General features: G+C 38.4%; 1 long non-coding RNA gene across 1 annotated transcript in view; it reads right to left on the minus strand.

The window, feature by feature from the left end:
- The window catches only part of LOC135270106 (uncharacterized), a 34,134-nt gene extending 21,410 nt beyond the window's left edge, over positions 1–12,724 (minus strand). The window contains exons 1-3 of the long non-coding RNA XR_010338343.1: positions 12,602–12,724; positions 9,402–9,628; positions 7,990–8,060 (exon numbers count right to left, since the gene is read on the minus strand). This is a non-coding gene — a long non-coding RNA (uncharacterized LOC135270106). The remainder of the gene's footprint in view (positions 1–7,989; positions 8,061–9,401; positions 9,629–12,601) is intronic.
- Positions 12,725–26,187: the final 13,463 nt, after the last annotated feature.

The following is a 26,187-nucleotide window of genomic DNA, read 5'->3' on the forward strand; positions in this document are numbered from 1 at the left end:
CATAAAATACTTGCACAATGACCTAGCATGTCATAAGAACTCAAAAATGTTCATTATTAACACTGTTAGTACAGTTGTGCTGTTGCTATTGTGATTTCTCAGGGTTAGACATCTGTTGAATCACACAGCTGGGATTCAAACCCAGCACGGACCAATCGCAAAGCAAATGCTCCTAATCACTATTAGTGTGTAAGACTGTGACCTCTACCATGCAGATGTCTAGGAACTAGGTAGTATAAAGACTACCCACAGACTCTGCCCTCAAAGACCTTACAGTCTTACAGTTCAGCTGGATGATCTGATTGAAAAGAAAAGAACGTAGTGTGGGATGAAGATTGCCTAGACTAGAACAATGAACTAGGTTTTAAAATTCAACTGGGTGAGGAGAGTTGGGAGAGTACCTCAGGCAGGAGAATCCGAGTGAGCAGAGTCTCAGAAGTGTGGACAAATTGAAGGAAAAAACACAGATAATATGGAAAAGCCATACTAGAAAGTGTCAGTTTCCCAAACACAGATTTGCAGAAAGGTTGAGTGCGAATCTAACCATTCCAACTCCGAAATGCTTACAATTAAGCCCAGGCATTGCCTCTAGGTTTGATTTGGAATGAAACCTTAGTTGTCAAAAGGAAAGCAGCCAGAGCTGTGTTTGCTTGATGCTGCCTGCAGGAGTTACACTCGTAAGAAATCGTGGGAGGTGCACATGGGACTCCCCACCCACTGGGGTTGATAATCCGTGCTAATTGTACACATCTCCAAAGCCTCCCGTGTGAGAAGGAAAAAATAAAAATGTTCTCTTAACATTTTTGAAGTTCATAAATGTGGCAAATGTTCAATAACTATATTTAACTCCTGTTGCATATTCCTTAGCTCTTAAAATATGTTAAACCAACAATTTCATGCACTTGACAGTAAAAGCATACTTTCCTGCTCTTTTCTCTGACCTATCTAGATGACCACACATGTCCACCACAGCTATGAAGGGTTAGCTCAAGATTTGTTCTTACCAAAGTTGTCCCTGGCTTCCCTGTTCCTTCCTTTGCTTAGCATTTTACATTTGTGTTTGGTGTTGGACTCCAGTGAGGTCCTGGGCAGCTAGCAGGGAGACGGAAGAACTGGATGAAAGGGTGAAGACTGTCTAGCATCCACAGGCAGAAACTCAAAGGTGAACAGAGAGGAATCTGCTGCCCCTTTGTTTGCTCTCCATGTACCTATACATCCATTGCTCTAGGTTCTTGCTTCTCAAAGTACTGTCCTTGGACCAGATTCCCTCATCAACACGTAGGTGCTTGATAGAAATGCAGATTCTCAGCCTTCCCCTGCCAGACCTACTGAATCAAAATCTTCTTCTCCTTTCCTTTCTTTTAATAGTTTTAACCTTTATTTTAGATTCAGGGGGTACATGTGCAGGTGCGTTACCTGGGTATACTGCAGAATGCTCACGTTTAGATTATAATTGATCCCATCACTCAGAGACTGAGCATAGTACCCAAAAGTGAATTTTTCAGTGCTTGCCCCCATTTCTGCCTCCTCCCTTCTAGCAGCCCGTGTAATCAGTGTTCAGCTCCCACATACGAGTAAGAAGATACAGTATTTGGTTTTCTGTTCCTGCATTAATTCACTTAGGATAATGGCCTCCCGCTGTGTCCATGTTATTGCAAAGGACATAATTTTGTTCTTTTTTATGGCTACATAGTATTCCATGTTGTATATGTACCATATTTTCTTTATCCAATCCACCATTGATGGGCCCTTAGGTTGATTCCATGCATTTGCTATTGTGATTAGTGCTGAGATGAACATATGAGTGCATGTGTCTTTTTAATAGAATGATTAATTTTCTTTTGGAATATATACTCAATAATGGGATTTATGGGTAGAAATGGTAGTTCTATCTTAAGTCTTTGAGAAATCTCTAGACTGCTTTTCACAGTGGCTGAACTAATTTACATTCCCACCAACAGTGTATAGACCCTCCCTTTTCTTCGCAGCCTCAGCATCTGCTGTTTTTTAACTTTTTAGTAATAGCCATTCTGACTGGTGTGAGATAGTATCTCATTGTAGCTTTGATTTGCATTTCCCTGATGATTAGTGATGTGGAGCATTTTTCCACATATTTTTTGGCTGTTTGTATGTCTTCTTCTGAGATGTGTCTGTTCATGTCTTTTGCCTACTCTTTAATAGATGTCTTTCTTTCTCTCTCCCTCTCTTTCTTTGCTTGTTTAATTAAAGATGCCCAGATCATCCTAATGCATATTAAAATTTTAGAACCACTATGCTAATATAGACTTATCACCCCACATTACAATTGTTTGTTTCCTTGTTTGCCTCTCCTTGCTCTGTGAGTTCCTTTAAGGAGGAACTGTGTCCCATGTGCCCAGTAGTCCAGCACCTAGCCCGGTGCTCAGTAAATAGAAATCAAATAGCTGCCACTTATGTGCTTATTATTTGCCAAGTGCTATATATACACTGTTATCATTTAACCTTTGCAACTATCCTTTGAGAAGATCACTGTTGAATCCATTTTGCAGATAACAAGGCTCAGAGACTTTAAGTAACTCACCTGAAGTCACACAAATAGCAATAGAATTGTCATTCAAATTCAGTTATATCAGATGCCACAAGATGTGCTATTGATCGCTATTGTATATTACACTACTTCCATAGTAGACGTTTAATAGATGTTTATGGAATTAAGCAGACTTTGCACAGTAATGACTGAGCCTTTCCTTTGCTTCTTTCTGTCATGAAGTAAAAGGGCAAGGGCTACAGTTTTAATCTGCCATGTAATTTCCAACGTGCAGAGGCATAATGTCTGCGTTCACGGAAATGGCCTGTAACTATACTAGGAATTCCGCATCCCCCACCCCTCTTCTCTTGGAAGATCTGCAAGTGTTAGTAAGCCCTGCAGACAAGCAATCCTGTCAGGCAGAAGGCAGCCCAGAGCCCTTAAATAAAACATTCTCGCAGCCTTCCGCGGAGAGCATGGAGACAAATACCGCGGATGTGAAAGGTGTCGCTGGGATTACCAATGACGTGCTAATGGCTGCTCAGGCAATCTCCGAGCCTCCTGCGCTCTGAGTCACCCGCTCCCTTTGGAGCCTGCGCTCACGTCATTAAGGGACCGAGAGCTATTCACAGATCACTGACTAATGGCAAGCTTGAGCCCGGCCTGCACTCCCCCGACCAGCCTTCTCCAAAGGACTAAGGTCATGGACAGGAGGCCCTGGAGCTTTTTATCACGGCCACAATGAAGAGAGAGGGAAAAGACAAAGTCTTCTGCCTTCCTTCTCTCCATTCTGCTAGCTGTACTTTTGCAAATGAGGAACTTTCCTCTTGTGTTGGAAACTCTTTGCAGGGAACAAGCAGAATCCTGAGCAGGGCGGTTTACTTTTGACAGTTTATTATTCCAAAAAAACTTTCTGATGTTATTTTAATTCCACAGGCATTTCATTACCAATCAGCCCTGGGGCTTTCAGTTTCTAGAGTACATACACATATTGTCTTCTTTGGATTATTTGTGTGACTGCTTGCTTGAATTTATTGTAATTTTATTTGTCTGTTTGCAACTGCCATAACGGGAGCATCTAAAAGACTAGGAAATAATAAATGTAAAATTTTCTTTCAGACACTGAGTTTTTTTTCCCAGCCTGCCTAAATCCTTTGAAATAAAACATCACTTGGTTTTCCTGCCAGGCACTTCTCCCTGAAATAAAGTCACAGGTCTGCTTTGGTCACTCTGTCAATATCTTTGACAGATATTTCCAAATTAACTTTTAGGGAGTCACAACTTGGCAAGTCTAAAAAGCACTATATTTAGCTGCAATTTTGGAATGATCTGGGAAAGAAAACTGAATCTGAAAAAGCAAGATGTGGTTGAGCATTTTGTGGAACAGGTAACAACCACAGAATTATTTTTTTCCTGAACAAACCATGGTCTGGTTGGTGGCCACCTCTATCCTTTTCCAAAAACAATCCAATTACTTACACAAGTTTGAGTTTTTCAAGATTAACTCCAGGCTTGATCCTGGAAGATAATTTTCTTGATTGGTAGAAAATAAAGCTATTCATATATAAGGCAAACTGGTTGGAGATACATCTTAGCTCACTTTGCTTTCCATGCTAATATCAAAACATGAAGTTTAAGCATTTGGTGAGTGAAGAAAATACTGCACACTGGAATCATTAAGATCAGTCATCAAAACGATAAAGGAACAATTTTTTTCCAGAATTCTAGAGCTCTGATACACAGTTTGAGAGTACATTTCTCAGCATGAATTTCATTGTTCAGTCAAAGAATGACCACAGAGCAAAAAACGCAACATGTTTCTCATTTCTGTGAAAAGTCAGGTTTAATATAGACACATTTCCCTTAGATGTGGTCCACAGAATATCTTATTTGGGAGATATCATTTGGAGAAAGCATGACTTATCTTTTTGAACAAATAAAATTTTGATTTATAAAGGAGATTTTACAAAGGCATACTGGGATCAACATTAGCTGTGATCATGAAAATAATCAGACTATTTAAGGCATTGGGCAAATCTCGTGTGTTGGAGAGCCACGGGACATTTCTTATTGCTTATATGCATCTCATACTTTGGTTCTTGACTTTGTTTGAAAAATGCAAACATGTATACATCTAAATTGTAAATTTTAATTGCTTCGGAGTTACATATGACTATTACAGAAGGTGACCACAATTTATCTTCCATTTTGTTTTCCCAGGGATTGATGAATCTTGGTAATAAAGCCTTGTTAATAGGCAGATTCAGACACCTGAAGAGGTGTCACCTTGAGGACGATATGCAAGTGATTGAAGGAAAGATGAGAAAGCAATTTTGCACAATTCATTGACTGACAATGAACAATGAATTTCAAGAGGCTGCTTGAAAATCCACTAAGATGGTGGGAAAATGGAATATCAACAAAGTTATCTTAACATGTGACACCAAGGCACTGCTAGCAGGACCCCAGGGTGCTTGTCCTCTGTAAAGATCTGAGAGAGAAATCACTACAGAACACTTGCAATAAGCAGACACTGTTCTAAACTTTTTTTTTTTTTTTGAGATGGAGTTTTGCTCTTGTTGCCCAAGCTGGAATGCAGTGGCACGATCTCGGCTCACTGCAACCCCCGCCTCGCAGGTTCAAGCGATTCTCCTGCCTCAGCCTCCCAAGTAGCTGAGATTACAGGCATGCGCCACCACGCCCAGCTAATTTTTTGTATTTTTAATAGACACAGGGTTTTTCCATGTTGGTCAGGCTGGTCTCAAACTCCCAACCTTAGGTGATCCTGCCTCGGCCTCCCAAAGTGCCAGAATTACAGGCGTGAGCCACCACATCCAGCCCACTGTTCTAAACTCTTATCCACATCACCTTATCCAGTCCTTACAATAACTTTGTGAGGCAGGAATTATTATTCCCATGTTACTCATTAGGACAGAAAATTTAAGTAATTCGCAAATCATAGATAGCATTTCAAACCTACTTTGAGGAATGTGTGCATGTATGTGTTTGTGTGTGTGTATATATATAAATGGATAATGGGAGGTTGTTTATAGAACTTTTTGGAAAGACCTTGTCCTGCAACCCAGCCTTTTGCAAGTGCGTCTCTTAAAAAAAAAAAAAAATTTATTACAGTAGTTGCCTAGATTATTTTTTTAACAGATTTAAATATATTAGCTCAGGAGAGGAATTTTCTTGCTGCTTAACAGAAAAAAAAAAAAAAAACCCTGAAACTTACCTTCAATCTATTTTATTGTTTACAATACTTTCTATATATTTTATGTATATTCTTTTAAACATGGAAGAGAAAGTATCTGGGTAAAGGAACACACTTGTAGCTAGCTAGAGGCCTAAATAAATAAATGCTAGATGGGGAAAAAAATTGAGGCCTCAATTGATAAGAAAGACCTGGGTTCTATGTAAACTCTGCCACTTATATCTGAGTAATCCTGGTGGAGGTTATTAACCTCTCTGAGTAACAGTCTCCTCATCTATAAAACACACAAAGACATAATACATATTCATGGATTAGTTATGACGATTAATTGAGAAAAAGGTGTATTTTTAAACCCTGGCATCATGCTGTTGCTTGACAAATGTCAATTCTCTTTCCTCCTGCATGAGTTTTTTTTTTAACTTTGTTTTTACCCAGTGACTGACAGAAGTCACAGGATGAGACCTAAGAGATAGCTTTCAAAGAAACCCTGACAGATACATGTCCAACTATGCCCACGCTGAGTTTTAAGACAAAATTCATCCCTAACAGAGCAGAGTCTTGGAAATACAGAGATTCATAATATACGTTCTAATTCCTAAAGACCTTCTGACAGTATCTTGAACTTTACACATCCAAGTTGTTTTAGCTGTCTTGATAACATTTTGGATAATAAATTATTGGAAATAAGCTTGTCAAAGACTCAACTCCACCACATGAGCTGGGAAGATTGACTATCTTTTTTATGACATTGTTGTCACTATTGTTAATATAGCTAAAGTTAACTTGGCAATAAAAGAGAAAAATATGTCTTAAAATTAATTTATCCTCACAACCAAAAATTGATGAAAACTCATACATGGCCTAAAAAGAAAGTCTTATATTTCCAATGATAGAGATACTGTCATAGATCTTTCAGCCATCGGTTCTTCATTGTTTAATTCCACAATGAAGATTGATACTTTGGGCCAAAGCAAGAGTATTTATTTGCCTCTTTAATATACTGGGAACTCCATCATTACTGGCTTTAAGGGTGTTCATGCTCATTGGTTAAAAAAAGATGCTGTGAAGATAAAGTAAGAATCGCTCCATTTCCTAAGCAATATCATGAGCTGCTAAAATGGAATTGTTCATCCATTCTTCCATTCAATAATTTAAGAAATAATAAGCACTTAATATGTTCCAGGCATTGTGCTATGGACTCTAAGAAAATCAGAAAGACCCTCAGTGAGCTCACATTCTAGAGCAATTCTCTAAATTAGAATTTCTCAAAAGTTTTACTATTGACATTTGGGGCTGAATGACTGTATTGTATGGTGTGTCCTGTACACTGCAGGATTCCAGAAGCATCCCTGGCCTCTACCCACTAGTGCTAGTGGCACCTCCTTTCCCAGTTTTGACAACAAAAAATTTCTCCAGATATCGACAATATCCCTTAGGAGAGATTTGGGAACAAAATGGCCCCAGTTGAGAACCAGTGGTCCAGACCTACATAACCATGAGTACAATAAGTAACTGCAGTCAGTGGAAGCTCCCTGTACTATTCTTGGTCAAGGCCACCAAAATTCAAAAATGAATCCTAGGCTATTTTTGGTTTCTAGAAAAGTTGATGACATTAACTCCTTAATAGAATTCAGATGAAGTCTCTCTATCTCTCTGCCTAACACACACACACACACACACATACACAGAGAGAGAGAGAGAGAGAGAGAGAGAGAGAGAGAGAGAGAGACAGAGAGAGAGAGAGAGAGAGACAGAGAGAGAAATTTGAGCCTTTCCCAAGCAACCTATTATTTTTCGAAAAAAAAATTAGTAGTACAGAGTCAATTGCCTAGGAGGCTTTGATATCTACCAGATCTAATAATGAATACAGTTTAGGCATCATTGTTGCCTAGAGCATGGGTTTTGTAGGAGGTATTACAGAAGAACAGGTATATTGTGATCACTGGAGAAATTGTTTTATTCACTCATACAATTCTATAATGATCGAATACATATCTCTTACTGGATTCAGGAAGTTTTATGTGACTTAAAATATGTTATTAGTCACCTGAAACTAAAACAAAACAAAAGATAAAAGGCCTTGAGAAAATTCCTTCAACATTTAGAATCATTTAAATTTGAGATATACCATATATAGCAACTGGTAGTCGTATCTGGAGTGCTGAGTTAGGAAAAATTCTAAGATCACCTGTGTTGGTGGGAAAGAGTGTCAGGTTTGGTGAGTGATGTCTACTCTGTTCACTGAATGCAGAAATAGAAGTGCATGTACCTGGTATTTGCCATCCTTGATCCAGATGTCATTTTCAGTCGTGGTTCCTGTATTGGTCTGTTTTCATGCTGCTGATAAAGAAATATCAGAGTCTTGGCAATTGATAAAGAAAAAGAGGTATAATGAACTCACACTTCCACGTGGCTGGGGAGGCCTCACAATCATGGCAGAAAGCAAAAGGCACCATCTTACAAGAAAGAATGAGAGATCCAAGTGAAAAGGGAAACCCTTATAAAATCTTCAGATCCCTTGAGACTTATTCACTACCATGAGAAGAGTATTGGGGAAATTGCCCTCACCATTCAATTATCTCACACCGGGTCCCTCCCACAACACATGGGAATTATGGGAGCTACAATTCAGAGATCTGGGTGGGAATACAGCCAAACCATATCAGTGCCCATTATTTATATGGACTGGATAACTCCATGAATGAAGTCTATGAATGGACTTGCTATACTCATTTCTGTCCAGCTCTTCAATACTATAAATGTGATCTTACTTGTTTCTATTCAACAATTTGTAGGACTATGTTTTTTCTAATATGTTATATGAGGAACAAGTAAAAACTAAAGTTCAAATGTATACACAAAACCATTTTGAATCCTGATTAATTTATATCTCAAGAAAATGATTAGGAGTAACATAAGGCTTCTCTCAGGATATATTGATTGTTTTTTCATTTTTTTGTTTTATAGACAGGTATAATCTGGGATCATGGATATATTCCATCAATATGAATTCTAGGTTCTTCTAGGTTAACAGCATTTTATTAAAGTCTGTATTTCTCCTCTTCCATTTACATTTTTACCTTTTAATTTATTCATTTAGCAAATGTTTATCTAAGGCCATCAATATACAGGTAAGATGCCAGATAATAATTGAGTCAGACATAAACTCTTCCCTTAAGGATCTTAAAAGTTAGCAGAAGATATAACAAATCTGCATAACCGATTATAAAGTTACAAAAGGTGAAATTACAAATGCCATTGCAGAAAATTTAAAAAAAAAAAAAAGACAATTGCAGGAAGACCCAAGAGATAGAGATTTCTTTCCAAGTTGGAAGTCAATAAGGAGATTGCCTTGAGTGGGCCTTGAAGTATTGGTGGAATAACAGACATGCTAGGAAACAAAGAAGGCACTAGTGAAAGCACAGAATGAGAAACTTTTGGGATGTAGATAGAAAATAGCAAGCAGTTCTGTATGAATGGAAAGCAGTAAAAAAAAAAAGAAGTAGCCAGAAATAAATTTGGAAAGACAGTCTAAAATCAAAGTAGGTAGACATGATCTATTAACAGATGAAATTCCAATTATATTTAATAAAAGAAAGATTTGGGTCATAATCTCCTTTTTAATTTATGGTTCATGAATATGATTCAATTGTTAGAAGAATGGGCTGCTTGCCTACTTACCAAAGGAAACAGGCAGCATCCCTTATGCTAATGATAGTTTTATTTTTATTTTTTTTTTTTTGAGATGGTGTTTTGCTCTTGTTTCACAGGCTGCAGTGCAATGGTGCAGTCTCAGCTCACTGCAAACTCTTCCTCCGGGGTTCAAGCGATTCTCCTGCCTCAGCCTCCTAAGTAGCTGGGATTACGGGCATGCACCAAGTTTTATTTTTTTATAAACTGAGATGGGTCTTTAAAAAAGAAGAGATTCATTGGCTAGTTACTGGAAACTCCTTTTAAACAATACTAGAAATCATTTTATTTGGCATTCATTATTTCATATTTAAGAGATTCATTGGCTAGTTACTGGAAACTCCTTTTAAACAATACTAGAAATCATTTTATTTGGCATTCATTATTTCATATTTAAGTGCAGAGTTAAATGTTAAGTTAAAGAGTTGTACACACAGGAAGGTTTTTCAACTATTGGGGGGACATTTGTGGTCTGCTCTTGCAAAATGTTGAAGCCATTAAGACAAAAGTGTACTCTAACTGGTATTCTTCAGGGAATAAACAGGTGATTCTATGACTCAAACAACTAAAAGATAATAGTGGTAATAACTAGTATGATTGAGAGCCTACTATGTGGAGATGTTCTGTAAAGTCCTATTTGATTATTCATTCTGCAAATGTTAATGAAGCATCTGTGATGCAGAGGATGTGGTGCTAAGCACTGGAAATAGAGTCAACAAAGGCAGACAGGTTTCTACTTCCACAGAGCGCAGAGTCCCCTAGAGGAATCAATCAAATGACCACTGTAATAATGCATACAGTTGTCCCCTCTTTTCCAACGAGGATAAGTTCCAAAAACCCCAGTGGAGACCTGAAATAATAGATAGAAGCAAATCATACACACACACACACACACACACACACACACACACACACATATTTATATATTATTTTTTTCCTATTTTCCTATTTCCTATTTTTTCCATGGATACATACATATCTGTGTTAAAGTTTAATTTAAAAATTAGGCACAGCAAGAGATTAATAACAGTAACCAATAATGAAATTATTATTGCTAAAGCATTATTAAGTAAAACAAGAGTGACTTGAACAAGAAGCTCTGCAGTATCACAACCAGCTGATCTGATAATCCAGATGCCTATGAAGAGACTCCTGTGTAGGGAGCATATATAGCTTGGATATGCTGGACAAAAAGAGGGTTCTCATCCTGAGCAGGGTGAAGTGGGATGGTGTGAGATTTCATCATGCTATGAAGAACAGCGGGCAATTTAAAGCTTATGAATTGTTTATTTCTGGAATTTTTTTATTTAATATTTTCAAAATGTGGTTCGCCGTGGATAACTGAGACTGCAGAAAGTGAAACCGCAGATAAGCGGGGGAGTACCTTAATTACAAATTGATAATAGAGTTCTAAAGGGGTAAGAAGGTACTGAGAAAACACATTAAAAATGAAACTGACACAGGCTGTGAGATAAAGGCTGAATCATGCAGGTCGGTAAATGAAAATGGGGTGGGCGGAGGCAAAAGCATTCGATCAAAGGGAACACAAAAGCTCTGAGGCAGTAGGGGGTACGGTGTGTTTGAAGAATGCAAAGAAAGCCAATGAGTTGGAAAGCAGAAAGAGAGGGGTGGGAAGAGAATGAATGATGAGACAAGTGCGTTAGGTAAGGTGGGACAAGGTATAGATTTGCGTACATATCTATGATCAAAGAGAAAATAGTAAAAGGTTTAAAGTTGTGAGTTTAGAAGAGAACTTGATCATATTTTCACTGTGAGAATGTTATTTTCACTGCAATATGGAAATGAAGAGAAAGAAGGCCAAGGCACAGGAATGAATCCTTTTTTGAAGGCTATTACAATAATCTAGGCAAGAGCTGAGAATCTGTACTGACAAGGGTATAGGAGACCCAAAGAGAAAAGACAGAAAGAGGTAAGTGGCTCTGATAGATATGTAGGTGGCAGCACTGGCAGAATCTAGGGATGGGAAAGACAGAGAAGGTGAGAGAAGTGTTTGGATGTGGTATAGGTTCTAGAATACAAAATTGGATTGATGGTAGCTCCAGTTATTGCCTAAGACACAAGAAAAAGTGGAATGGATCTCATTTCACAGGAAAAGAGCAATTATCTCCTCAAAGTCCCCTCTGATATAATGTAGTTGTTAAGTCCATTTTACAGGTGAAGAAACTGAGGATTAAATGAGGGAAATCTCTTTAGTTTGTCTTTTTTATAAATGAAAAAGTGAGAATTGGAGCATAGGTCCATATGACTTTAAAGCCTGTACCCTTGAGGTTTTCTTTTCTTTTCCTTTTATTTCTTTTCTTTTTCTTAGATTAAAATAGTGAGTTCTGGCCGGGCGCGGTGGCTCACGCCTGTAATCCCAGCACTTTGGGAGGCCGAGGCGGGTGGATCACAAGGTCAAGAGATTGAGACCATCCTGGTCAACATGGTGAAACCCCGTCCCTACTAAAAATACAAAAATTAGCTGGGCGTGGTGGCACACGCCTGTAGTCCCAGCTACTCGGGAGGCTGAGGCAGGAGAATTGCCTGAACCCAGGAGGCGGAGGTTGCGGTGAGCCGAGATCGCGCCATTGCACTCCAGCCTGGGTAACAAGAGCGAAACTCCATCTCAGAAAAAAAGAAAAAAAAAAAATAGTGAGTTCTGGTTTAAGGTGCAGAACTCTGGGAACTCAGCCAATTACTTGTCTAAATTCTTGAGCAGACAAAAACTCCCTTTAGAAAAAAACGTGTATATGTATGTGTGGGCAGTTGGGGGGGGTGTCTTTCCCATTCCTGGATTTACTTCTATGTGAAAGAAGTAACTTGGCACTGTTTTTTACTCATATATAATGTTGCAATAACTGCCATTTTGCATAACTGTTTATTCCTATTTAGGATTTTATATAGGTGCCATATCACAGTCGACTTCTGATTGAATATTCTTTTGTGTTCTCGAAAGACCAGCAATCTTTATCGTATCACTGCTGCTTGTCAAGGGGAAGGCTGTCTTTTTACATTAAACATGCAGTCAATGGGATAAACCAGCATTTAGTAGTAAAACTGTAACGCCAACTACCTACTAGCATTATTACAAGAACTAAATGACTCAAAAAGTGAAACAGTACCTGATACATAGTAAGTACTCAATAAACACTAGATATTATTCATAGTTATTTATAGGATCTGTGTCTTACTCAATTCTAGTTTGTGTCTTTGTTGAAATTATCTCCCCTCCCAGACTTGCTTCATTTTTCTCCATCAATCCAAGCTCATCTCTTCATTTAAAGCTTAGTGTAGGACTCACTACTTCGGAATGAAAGCCCTGCCAAAAAAAATTTTTTTGGGGGGAGAGGAAATTATTAATCCATTTGATAAATACATTTCTATCCCTGTTCTAGGTACTGAGTGCTTCAGTCAACAAAACAAAGTTCTTGATGTCACAGATTTTACTTACATTTTAGTGAGGAAAGACAGTCACTAGACCAATAAACATATAAATACATAACATGCCATTTACCATGCAGGGTAAATGCTAATTAAAAATTAAACAAAGTAAGATGTCACTATTATTTAACATTTAAGTAGACAACCAAATGAAGCAACAGGGTAAGAAAAGAAGAGAAAAGGATGATGGAGTGCACTTTGTCTGTTCAAGGAAGATCAAGGTAGTTGATGTGATTAAAGTAATATGAAAGAGAAGAAAAGATTGGAAATGAGGTCAAGGATTCAGGGAGAGCCAGATGGTATGCCAGGGGAAGGACATTAAAAGTTATTCTGGGTAAGATGGGAAGCTGCTGGAGTATATAAAGAAAGGAGTGATATGATGTGACTTGGGTTTCACATTTAAAACAAAATCACTCTGGCTGCTGTGTGGATAATAGACAGTAGCTCGGGGTAAGAGTGTACACAAGGGGTCCATTCCAGGGAAGACATGGTTTTGCATTATTCCAAGGTGATGGCATTAGGAGGAGTGAGAGATGACCAGATTCTGGAAGATCTATCTAGTGGATGCGACTTGTTAATAGGTGAGATGTAGGGTGTGAAACAAAGAAAAATATCATGAATGACACCAAGGTTTTGGATCTGAGAAGCTGAAAGAATGGAGCAGCCATTTACTGAGGTGGAAAAGATTGAGAGAGCTGCAAGTTTGGGAAGAAAAAAGACAAGCCCAGTTTGGACACATTAGGATGGAGTTGGCTATTAGAAATGGATGTGGAGATGTCCAAAAGGCAGCTGGATAGAAATGACAAGAGTTCAGGGGGAAAGTCAGGGCTAAAAGTATAAATTGGGGCATCATCCTTCTAGACATGGCATTTATAGCCAAGGGACTGAATGAGATCACCTAGAATGAACATGGATCAGGAAGGAATTCCAAGGGCTGGGTCCTGGGGCACGTCAGCATGCAGAATTGGGAAGAGAAGGGGCAAAGGAGACTGAAGTAGGAACAGAACTGAGAGAGTGGTGTCCCAGAAAACATGTTTCAAGGAGGAGAGAGCAATTATTTAGCAAATGCTGGTGATGACAAAAGAAATGAAAAGTTTTAGCACCAAGTGTCTCAAATTTTGTCATTTTTCTACCTTATCTTTTCACCAGTTTTTAAAGAACCTGTCTCAAGGTTCACATCCAGCAGGCAATGGGCCAGATTTTACCCACAAGTATATTTTGTTTGGCCACCACAGACTTTGTTTTTAAAAAATTGAATTTGACCTGAAGTTTTCTTTTTCAGTTGTGTCTCTGCCAGGTTTTGGTATCAGGATGATGTTGGTTTCATAAAATGAGTTAGGGAGGATTCCCTCTTTTTGTATTGTGTGGAACAGTTTCAGAAGGAATGGTATCAGCTCCTCTTTGTACGTCTGGTAGAATTCGGCTGTGAACCTGTCTAGACCTGGACGTTTTTTTGTTTGGTAGGTTATTAATTGCTGCCTCAACTTCAGACCTTGTTATTGGTCTATTCAGGGATTCAACTTCTTCCTGGTTTAGTCTTGGGAGGGTGTAACTGTCCAGGAATTTGTCCATATCTTCTAGATTTACTGGTTTATGTGCATAGAGGTGTTTGTAGTCATCTCTGATGGTAGTTTGTATTTCTGTGGAATCGGTGGTGATATTCCCTTTATCATTTTTATTGCATCTATTCGATTCTTCTCTCTTTTCTTTTTTATTAGTCTGGCAAGTGGTCTGTCTATTTTATTGATCTTTTCAAAAAAAACAAGCTCCTGGATTTATTGATTTTTTGAAGGGTTTTTTGTGTCTCTATCTCCTTCAGTTCTGCTCTGATCTTAGTTATTTCTTGTCTTCTGCTAGCTTTTGAATTTGTTTGATCTTGCTCCTCTAGCTCTTTCAATTTTTTCAATAGAATGTCGATTTTAGATCTTTCCTCACTTCTCATATGGGCATTTAGTGCTATAAGTTTCCCTCTAGACACTGCTCTAAATGTGTCCCAGAGATTCTGGTACATTGTGTCTTCGTTCTCATTGGTTTCGAAGAACATCTTTATTTCTACCTGCATTTCATTGTTTATCCAGTCATCATTCAAGAAGAAAATTTCAGGCCAATTTCCATAATGAACATTGATGCAAAAATCTTTAATAAAATACTGGCAAATCAAACACAATAGCACATCAAAAAGCTTATCCATCAAGATCGAGTAGGCTTCATCCTGGGGATGCAAGGCTGGTTCAACATACACAAATTTATAAATGTAATTCATCACATAAACAGAACCAAAGACAAAAACCACATGTTCATCTCAATAGATGCAGAGAAGGCCTTCAACAAAATTCAACAACCTTTATGCTAAAAACTCTTAACAAACTAGGTATCAGTAGAACTTATATCAAAATAATAAAAGCTATTTACAACAAACCCACAGCGAATATCATACTGAATGGGCAAAAACTGGAAGCATTCCCTTTGAAAACTGGCACCAGACAAGGGTGCCCTCTCTCACAATTCCTATTCAACGTAGTGTTGGAAGTTCTAGCCAGAACAATCAGGAAAGAAAAAGAAATAAAGGGTATTCAATTAGGAAAAGACGAAGTCAAATTGTCTCTATTTGCAGACGACATGATTATATATTTAGAAGACCCCATCGTCTCAGCCCAAAATCTCCTTCAGATGATAAGCAATTTCAGCACTCTCAGGATACAAAATCAGTGTGCAAAAATCACAAGCATTCCTATACACCAATAACAGATTTAAAGAGAGCCAAATCATGAGGAAACTCCCATTCACAATTGCTATAGAGAGAGTAAAATACCTAGGAATACAACTAACAAGGGATGTGAAGGACCCCTTCCAGGAGAACTACAAAACACTGCTCAAGGAAATAAGGAGGACACAAACAGATGTAAAACCATTCCATGCTCATAGTTAGAAAGAATCAATATCATGAAACTGGCCATACTGCCCAAAGTAATTTATAGATTCAATGCTATCCCCATAAAGCTACCATTGACCTTCTTCACAGAACTGGAAAAACCACCTTAAACTTCATATGAAACCAAAAAAAAAAAAAAAAAGCCTGCATAGCCAGAACTGGAAAAAACTACCTTAAACTTCATATGAAACCAAAAAAAAGCCTGCATAGCCAAGACAATCCTGAGCAAAAAGAACAAAGCTGGAGGCATCATGCTTCCTGACTTCAAACTATACTACAAGACTACAGTAATCAAAACAGCATGATACTGGTACCAAAACAGAGATAGACACCAATGGAACAGAACAGAGGCCTCGGAATTAACACCACACATCTACAACCATCTGATCTTTAATGAACCTGATAAAAATAAGCAGTGGGGAAAGGATTCCCTGTTTAATAAATGGTGTTGGGAAAACTGGCTAGCCATGTGCAGAAAGCAGGAACTGGACCCCTTCCTTAAACCTTACATAAAAATTAACTACAGATGGATTAAAGATTTAAACATAAGACCTAACACCATAAAACCCTAGAAGAAAACCTAGGCAACACCATTCAGGACATAGGCATAGGCAAGGACTTCATGACTAAAACATCAAAAGCAATGGAAACAAAAGCCAAAATAGACAAACGGGATCTAATTAAACTCCAGAGCTTCTGCACAGCAAAAGAAATAATCAATAGAGTGAACCAGCAACCAACAAATAGGAAAAAAATTGTGCCTTCTACCCATCTGACAAAGGGCTAATATCCAGAATCTACAGAGAACTAAAGCAGAGTTACAAAAAAAGCAAACAACCCCATCAAAAAGTGGGTGAAGGATATGAACAGACACTTTTCAAAATAAGACATTTATGCAGCCAACAAACCTATGAAAAAATGCTCGTCATCACTGGTCATTAGAGAAATGCAAATCAAAACCATATTGAGATACCATCTCACACCAGTTAGAATGGCAATCATTAAAAAATCTGAAGACAACAGATGCTGGAGAGGATGTGGAGAAATAGGAACACTTTTACACTGTTGGTGGGAGTGTAAATTAGTTCAACTTTTGTGGAAGACAGTGTAGAGATTCCTCAAGGATCTAGAAATAGAAATACCATTTGACCCAGCAATCCCATTACTGGGTATATATCCAAAGGATTATAAATCATTCTGTTATAAAGACACATGCACACATATATTCATTGCGGCACTGTTTCCAATAGCAAAGACCTGGAACCAACCCAAATGCCCATCAATGATAGACTGGATAAAGAAAATGTGGCACATATATGCCATGGAATACTATGTAGCCACAAAAAACAATGAGTTCATGTCCTTTGCAGGGACATGGATGGAGCTGGAAACCATCATTCTCAGCAAACTGACACAAGAACAGAAAACCAAACACCACATGTTCTCACTCACAGGTGGGTGTTGAATAATGAGAACACATGGACACAGGGAAGGAAACATCACACACTGGGATCTGTTGGTGGGAATGGGGGGCTAGGGGAGGGATAATGGGGGGTGGGAGGTTGGGGAGGGATAACATTGGGAGAAATGCCTGATGAAGGTGACAGGGGGATGGAGGCAGCAAACCACCAAGGCATGTGTGTACCTATAAAGCAAACCTGTAAGTTCTGCACAGGTACCCCAGAACTTAGAGTATAATTTTAAAAAATTGAATTTGAAAGACTTTACGTTGGTCATGTGCTCTGCAGCTGACCAAAGGCCTCTTTGTTTTGTTTAAAACATGTATATATTTTTGAGTCTAGTGGGTGTTTATGATCATAATATCAAACACACACATGCAACAACAACTCAGTTAGTTATTATTGTACTTAAACTTCTCTCCTCAGTCATAATGTAAGAAATTCAAAAGCAGATCCTTTGGAATTTCCCATTATATCTGATACTGTATGTATGGCAGGGAGTACTATTGACCCCCACACCCACCCACCCCCACACCCTCAAAGGATATTCCATGCCTTAATCTCAGAATATGTTATCACCTTACTTGGAAAAAGCAACTTTGCAGATGTGATGAAGGTTAATCACTTGAGCTTAAAATAGGGATTTATCCTGGATTATCTGGGTAGACCCAATATAACCCCATGAGCACCTAAAAGCAGAAAAGAGACGTTAGAGAGATTCAGAGAATGAGAAGAATTTGCTCTTGCTGGCTTGAAGATAGAGAAGGCCACATGTCAAGGAAATGGGGAGCTGAGACCAACAACCACAATGAACTGAATTCTGCCAACAACCTGAATGAACTTGGCAGCAGATTCTTCCCTCAGAGCTTCAGAAAGGAAAGCAGTCTGCTAACACTTTGATTCTAGCCTTTGAGACCCTGAGCAGAGAACCCAGACATAGTACACTGGACTTCTGACCTATAAATCTGTGGAATAATAAATGAATGTTATTTAAGCCACTAAATGTAATGTGTAGTAATTTGCTACCTAGCAAAAGATAACTAATGTAGTTAGTGTCCTTAATAAAGTATCAATATTGAATTATAACTGTCATTATCACAAGTCTATCTTTTCCCAGAAAAACTTCTTAGATTACTGATTTACATCCTTTAAATTCAGAGCTCTTATCTGTACCGTCTTATTGTCTGTCTTACTTATTTAGTTTTTGTTATTTAACTTTTCATGTGCATGTTTACTCTAAGGCTGGTTGCCTTGCCAGGAGCATGGACGCACCCCCTCCCCACCCCCTCGCCGGGAGCTCAGACGCTCCCCCCCTCCCTTGCCAGGAGCTCACGCACACACCTTCTTCCCTCGCCAGGAGCTCGGACACACCTTCTCTCGCCGGGAGTTTGGACAAGCCCGGACGAGCTTGGGCATGCTCAGGCATGTTCCCTTCTCCCATGCTCGCACATCCTGGCCTTCCCTTAAAGAACCCAATATGCAAACGAGGTCTGGTAACCATAGCCTCTTGTCAACCAATAGCAGTCAAGCCTTATTGACCAATAGCAGTTGAGTCTTAACAACCAATAGCAGCCGAGTCTTAACAACCAATAGCAGCCGAATAATTCCAACCAACAACAAGCCAAGTCCTAGATCAAGGTTTGTAACTTACCCAATAGCAGTCCTGCTCTCCCACAACCAATCGAGCTCTTTCACTCCCTATGAAACTCCACGTCTGAGAGGAGTCCGTGCGACTTCTCCGGCCCCTCCTGTCGGACTGCAGAACCTCGTCTGGGAGCCTGAATAAATTCCTTCGCATCAGATCTTCTTGTGCTGGCCCCAGTTTCTTCTCTTTAAGCTCGGTGAGAACAAACCTTACATTTATGACTTCTATTGAACTACTAAGAGCTGCTTGAAGGCAAGGACTGGGTCTTCTATCCTCAAAATTAACTTTTGAAAATCTGATTTCATCAGATCAATGCAGTATTCAAACTATTGTATGGCTTTCAAATGCCATTAGCACAAATAGCATTTTCTGGGCATCGTCAACACAGGTACAGAGCATGATTTGGCCCCTCCCACCTCCATATTATCGTTTCATAAGACATCACAGCACCCTTTTGCTGGAGCTCCAGCCACAGAGGCATCATCAGAGTCTCTGAATGGCCATGCTCACTCATGTCAACTAAATGGTCACCACTTCCTGAGAGAAGCCTCTTTTACTAGGTCAAAAAAAATCTTTTTATAGTGTATTAATTCATTTTGTGTTGCTATAAAGAAATGCCAGAGGCTGAGAAATTTAGAAAGGAAAGAGGTTTATTTGGCCCATGGTTCTGCAGACTGTACAACCATGGCACTACTATCAGCTTGGCTTCTGGTCAGAACCTCAGGAAAGTTTTACTATGGCAGAAAGTGAAGGGGAGCAGGTGTGTAACATGATGAGAGAGGAGGCCAAAGAGAAAGGGGAAGGTTGCAGACTCATTTTAACTATTAGCTATCATGTGAACTCATGGAGGAGAACTCATTCATTGCTGAGAGGACAGCACCAAGCCATTCACGAGGGTTCCGCCCCCATGTCCCAAACACCTAGCACTAGGCCTACCTTCAACATTGGGAGTCACATTTCAATGTAAAGTTTGGAGGAGACACACTTCTAAACCATATGATATAGTGTATCATAATATCACTCCTTCCTTATTATGGTTGCAATTTAACACTCATCTCTGGCAATCTAACCCATAGCATATCACTTCTTTATAAACTTCAAGATGTCAGAGACCATTCCATTTTTTCTTTCTAGTCCATTCTCAATACCTAACAGGGTGCCTGGCATAAAATAGTTTAAAAAAAAAAAGATAAACGCATATATAACTGTCATAGGCAGAATAATATCTTCCCTCAAGATATCCACATCCTTATTCCTGGAACCAGTGAATATGTCAGATTACATGGCAAAGTGGAATTACGTTTGCAAATGCAATTAAGTTTGCTAATCAGACAGCCTTTAAGAAGATTATCCTGGATTATCTGGATGGCTTCATATAATCACAAGGGTCTTTACATGTGAAAGAGAGAGGTAGAAGAGGAGAGTCAGTCAGGAAAATATGAGGAGGAAAAGAGTCACAAACAGAGATGCAATGTTGCTGGCTTTGAAGATGAAAGAAAGGGGACATGAGCCAAGGAATGAAGCAGCTCCCAGAAGCTGGAAAGACAAGGAGATGGATTCTCCCCTAGAGCCTCCAGAACCCACACAGCCCTGCAAATGCCTTGACTTTATTCCAGTAAAACCTGTAAAGAATTTCTAACCTACATAACTATAAGATAATTAATTTGTGTTGTTTAAGCCTCAAAGTTTCTGGTAACTTGCTACAGCATCAAGAGGAAACTAATGGATTAACCTACACCAGTGCTTTAGCTTCTTGATTAACTTCAGCTCAAACAACGTTCCCGGAGCAAAACTGCATTTTAACAATGTCGTGCATTGTGACAAAATATATATAATTTAGAGCTAGAAAGAAACTTTAAAAAATAGCAAGCACCTCTAACTTCTCTCCCCCATTACAGATAAAAGCCAACTGAAGCTCAAAGATGTAAAATAACTAGCAAAAATGTACTTATCTAGCTGGTGAGAAAGCTTCAGAGAGACCACCTATGTTGTAAGACAGTGAGAGGAAAAAATTAGTGAGAAGAGTTAGGGAAACAGCTTTGGATAATCTGTTCTACATATGGTGATCATGAGGAGTAACAAGTAGTACAGCATTTTTCTGCCTTGCAGATTCAAAAGCTAGGAGGTCTCTACCCAATTTTTAAAAAGAATACTAAATAAAAAATACAATAACAAATAACAGATTGGCTGCAAGAGGAGAGAAAGTACTCTTTGAGTAGGATTTGCCACATGGGATTAGTAACTGTCTCATTATCTGTTGCTTGAGTTTTAAAAAATTGCTCACATTGTATAAATAGATTCCTTTACTCTTTGGAACAAAAATTATGTGTATTTAGGTTGTAAAATGAAATACTGGCAAGCCAGAGAGCTAGCTACTATGTTAACAAATTATCAGTGGTTTCTTTTGTGTCATAATATAGTAGGTCATTGGTTCATGTCACTAGTGTGACTTGCTTTTTGCAACAGAATTTATTTTAAATTGTACTGTTTGAAGTCTAAATACATGTTTCCTGGTATCTATCGAATCTGGAGCATTTTAAGTAGAAACGAGTGCAAAGCATCATCCTGCTCTGTGAATGAGGTAAAAGAGTAATGAACACAGAAATAATTTGCACATCAGTGGCCTTTGATGTCAGCAATGGACTTTAGTTGGAAACTGTCATGAGAAAGAAAAAGCACTGAGTCTTCCAAACAGTGCCCCTTCTAAATGAAGACAACCAGTCATTGTGTGAGGAATATGAATATTATAGCCTTGGTTTTTCTGTTAAATTATTAGCTTTTTTAAATCTGTGATAAACTTTGATGAAAAGTTTCTCAGGTTAATAATAATCCTGTCATAACACAGGTATTTTGCAAGTCTCATTAATGTTAGTAAAACCAACTCTGGTTAATAGAAAGTGCTAGGCAAGTGCAAATGGTTATTAAAGAGACTGTGTACAAATTAGAGAAAAATGACTAATAGTAACATATTGTTCTGGGATGTCCTCCCCCAAGCAAAGCAAAAAAAAAATCAGTCAACTAGTCAGCCAGCCTTTATTTAGTACCTAATCTGTTCTCAAATGTATCCAAGCCTAGGGATGCAAGAGAAGCAGGTGGCCACCACATTAACAAGAACAACAAATTCTGATGGCTAATGTTTATTGAGAACTCACTATCTGCCAGAAAATTTTACCTGGATTAGTCACAATCTTCACACCAACTCTGCAACGTGTAAATTTCCATTCCCATTTACAAATGAAGAGTCATGGGGAAGTTGTAAAGAAGTTAAGAATCTTACCAAAGGCTACATAACCCGTATATGTAGAGTCCAGACTCCAAAGCAGATCTTCCTTCCACTCTGTCATGTTTCTTTGGAAACGGTACAGCACATTGCCAAGAGTCATAGAAGTGGGAAAATTATCAGAAGGCAAGCTGTACGCAAATACTTTCACTGTTGGTCCCATCAGCAAACATATATGCTATCTTTAGAAACCAGAGCACAGTGGTAAAATGCTCAGACTTTGGACAAAGATTGCCCAGGTTCAATCCCACTTCTTCCACTTAGGAAAGTTGATTGATGCGACTCAGATTTTTATCTCTACTACCACCCTCATGGGGTTGTTAGGAATAATCTCATATATGGCACCAGCTTCATTAGAGGGTTTCAATGAGGGAACACATACACAGCACTTAGAACAGAACCTGGCCCGAAACTGACACCACGTGAATATTAGATATTCATGAATATCTAATATTCGTGTGAATCAAAGCATGAGGGGGCACAACTGGCAAGGGTTTTGATAGGCAGCATTGGATGAATAAAGCAGAAAAAAAATGAAAAGATTGATAAATCTGTTCTTTTGCTGGGCATTCACTGAGTGTGAGCCTAGAAATCAATGGGATAAATTATTGGGCCTACCCTCAAGAAGCTTCTCAAATCTTCATGCATTTATCATTCAAGCTAGACTAGGACAAGTGAGTTTGGGGTTTGGTCTCAGGTGAATCAGTCACACCCAAAAATCAATGCTATGCTTATTCTTTACCTTCAGCCTACAGCCTGATTACCCCCTCCACTCTTCCTCCCCTTCTTTCTGGAACATCCAGCTCTCTTCATCTATTCATATCTTCTAGTCAATCAAAATTGCCACCTTGAAAATTATATAATACTTTCCAGTCCATGTACAGAAGTCTTTTCTGGTTGTCTCCCAACCCAACTCTCTCACACTCAACAGGTTTAAATGATCTAGTTTTCTAAATACATACTACTGTTTTCTCTCACATGCCTTCTGTTATCAGGGCTCTTATTTTTCCACATTGTTCTTTTGTCATATAATAACTACTCCTTTCAGACCCAGCTCAAACAGAACTCCTATGCAAAGCCATCTATTATCTGTTCAAGGCAATCTCTCATTCTTCTGTACTCCTTCAAGCTTATAGTTATATCTGTGCTTCTCTTATCAAGGTATGGAGAAGCTGATATTGATTTCATCTTACTTCTAACACCTTAAACATGAAGACTATCCCTGGTATCTTGCATTATCATAGCTATTCAGGCCATTCAATTAATTTCAACTGCATTCATATTTAGCCCTTGGCTTTGCGTATACTACTTGATAGTATTATTGCAGGGCCAAGACTCATTGCTTGAGCAAAATGATAATCAGTAAATCAACAAATAATTGATGGAGTCATTTCCATCTTTCTGACTCCGTTCTCTAAAGCATAAAAGACAGTCTCCTAAAACTTAGTATCTAATTGGAGGAGAACAATACTGATTTAGATGTAGGTGACTAAATTCTTAATTATAAATCTCTTTCATATGTCTTTTCATCTCCTGATACATCATCCATAGTGATAGTGCTTGGGAGATAAACCCTAAGAAGTTGATTTATATTTTATGTCCTCCAGTTGGTATCATTGGAGATAAAATTTTTCTGTGCTTAGAAACCAGAATTACAGGATGGCATGCATATGCACAGATGGGTGAGCAACTATTAGCAAAGGAAGACTTTAGGGAGCCATTAACAAAACAGGATTAATTCCGAATGGAAAAAGGAAATTACCCTAAAGGGTAAGTATTAAAGGGTAAGTATAAAAAAGCAGTATGAGTGTTCCTCATATGAAATGAGAACATTTTATAAAAGGATTCAGGGAGTATAAAATCCAATCTTATATTTTACAATCATCCTTTCTATTTGATAATAATAGGAATATTATCTACAACCATTATTTAGCTCGTTCATTCAGAATTTCCTGGAAAAGAGGGACAGAAGACACCTGAGCAAAAGTATACAAGTTTATGCCTTATTCAGCCTTGAAGAAATTCCTAAGTATTTTCTGCCACATGGGAGTCTAGAAAATCTTTCTCTAATTTCTTCTCTGACTCTCAAGAGAGCAAGACAACTTGCTAATGGAAAAGTATGTTCTGCTCTTTTAAAACTGTATGGTGCATGGCAAATTCCAGGGTAGAACTTCTAGATGATCAATGGTGGCCTTCATCCTCAACTCAAGATTAAAGTAAAATGAGATGGATATCAACAGGCATTTTTTTAATTCATTGGTTTATTCAATAATTATTGAGCATTTCCTATATGCAAGGCAGTTTGCCTTCAATTTCTTCAAGGCCGAATAAGGCATAAACTTGTATGCTATGAATAAGAAGTGGAAAACTTACATGATAAATAATACTAGTTAACTACTGAGGGCTAAGAGCTTTACATGAATTATGTTAAATCTTGTGACACTCCTTAAGGTATTAGTATTCTCCTCATTTTACAGGTAAAGGAACTAAATCTTAGAAAGACTGAATAAATAAATCCAATGTCTTATTACTCACAAAGGGGCAAATTTAGGGTTCAAATCCAGGGATATCATATTACAGAAATAAGAAGTTTTATAGAAGAAATGACATTGAATTGGGCTTTGAAATATAAACAAGGGCGTTAGTCAAATTATGCTATCATGTGCTATGGTAATAAACAATCCCCAAATCTCAGCAACAGTTTCTTTTTCCCTCCTGTATTACATGTCCATTGTGGTTCAGCTGCACATCTCTTTTATTCTGCAAGTAACTTGACAGAATATGACCTATGTGGAACACACATGTCTGATGGCAGAGGAAAAAGAATAATGACAGAACCATGTAATACTTTATAAAGCTGCTGCTTGGAAGTGACTTAAGTAATTTTTGTTCGCACTTCATCAGTCAAAGAAATTTACAGGTCAAGTTTGCTGTCACTGGAGTATGGAGTTAAAATTCTCTTATGGGGAGAGATAGCAGTCCTTGGGAAATCTATTACAGCAAGGTTTAGACAAACGGAAATGAGGAATAACATTCTAAATAGGGGAAATAACTTGACTCCAATCACCATAAAAAGTAACCATTTATGCATTTATGGGAAATGGAATTTCAGGTCAATATGGAACATTATTTAAGAGGTTCAGAAAATGGTTTGGAAATATTTGTAGGCTGATCTGGCACAGTTTCTTTAAGAGGGAGGCAGTTTAATGAAAGGGGAATAGGAAAGAGAGACTGACTCTGGCTTGCAGAAGAATAGAAAATTTCTCTTCTCCTACTGTGTGCCTAAATGTCTGGCAATAATATCTATACAATTTAGACAGTGACACCAAACACCACCATCTAGTTTCTGATCTACTCTCACGACTTTGAGCTGGGCTGGGCATTGAAAGCCACCCATCTATGCTCACAGCCCTCAGGTCTGAGTAAATTGGCCACTCACTGTCCACAGCATTGAAGTAAGAAAGGCAATTCTTCTATTAACACCCTTTTTTCTCTAAAGCAACCTACACAGCTGAAGTGATTTTTCGTTGGAGAGCAACTGAGCCCCTGAAGGGCTGAGATTGCCATAAGGTTACTTTCTGAGTTTGATCCTGGGATCAAGAATAAAACACGGCTGTTTTCTCTAATTTTACAGTGAGCTTTCATTTCCAAGGAGACTTCATCTAAGCTGTCTATACAATGCCAAAATATCCTGTGAATATAGTGGAAATGCTAGGGAAATAGAAGGTTGGTTTTGACATCAAGTAAATCTGTGTTATCTACCTGGTGACTGATGACCTGGGATGAACTTCAACTCATCTTACCATGTTAACAACTCCTTTAACAAAATCAAGACCATCTCACTTAGAGCTTTTCAAATCTCCTACAGTAGCTTAGGTATATTTTAACACATTAGAAACCAAAAAAGCATAAAGTTTGTCATTAAAAAATCACCTGGCCTCTTGGAGTGTTCAGAGTCTTATTTGAAAGCAGCAAAATTAAGGCCTAAGGCTAGGTAACGTGGGTACCATTTTTATCCC

Source organism: Aotus nancymaae, unplaced genomic scaffold (assembly GCF_030222135.1).
Source record: "Aotus nancymaae isolate 86718 unplaced genomic scaffold, 86718_ANA_hifiasm-v0.15.2.pri h1tg000059l, whole genome shotgun sequence".
NCBI lineage: Eukaryota > Metazoa > Chordata > Mammalia > Primates > Aotidae > Aotus > Aotus nancymaae.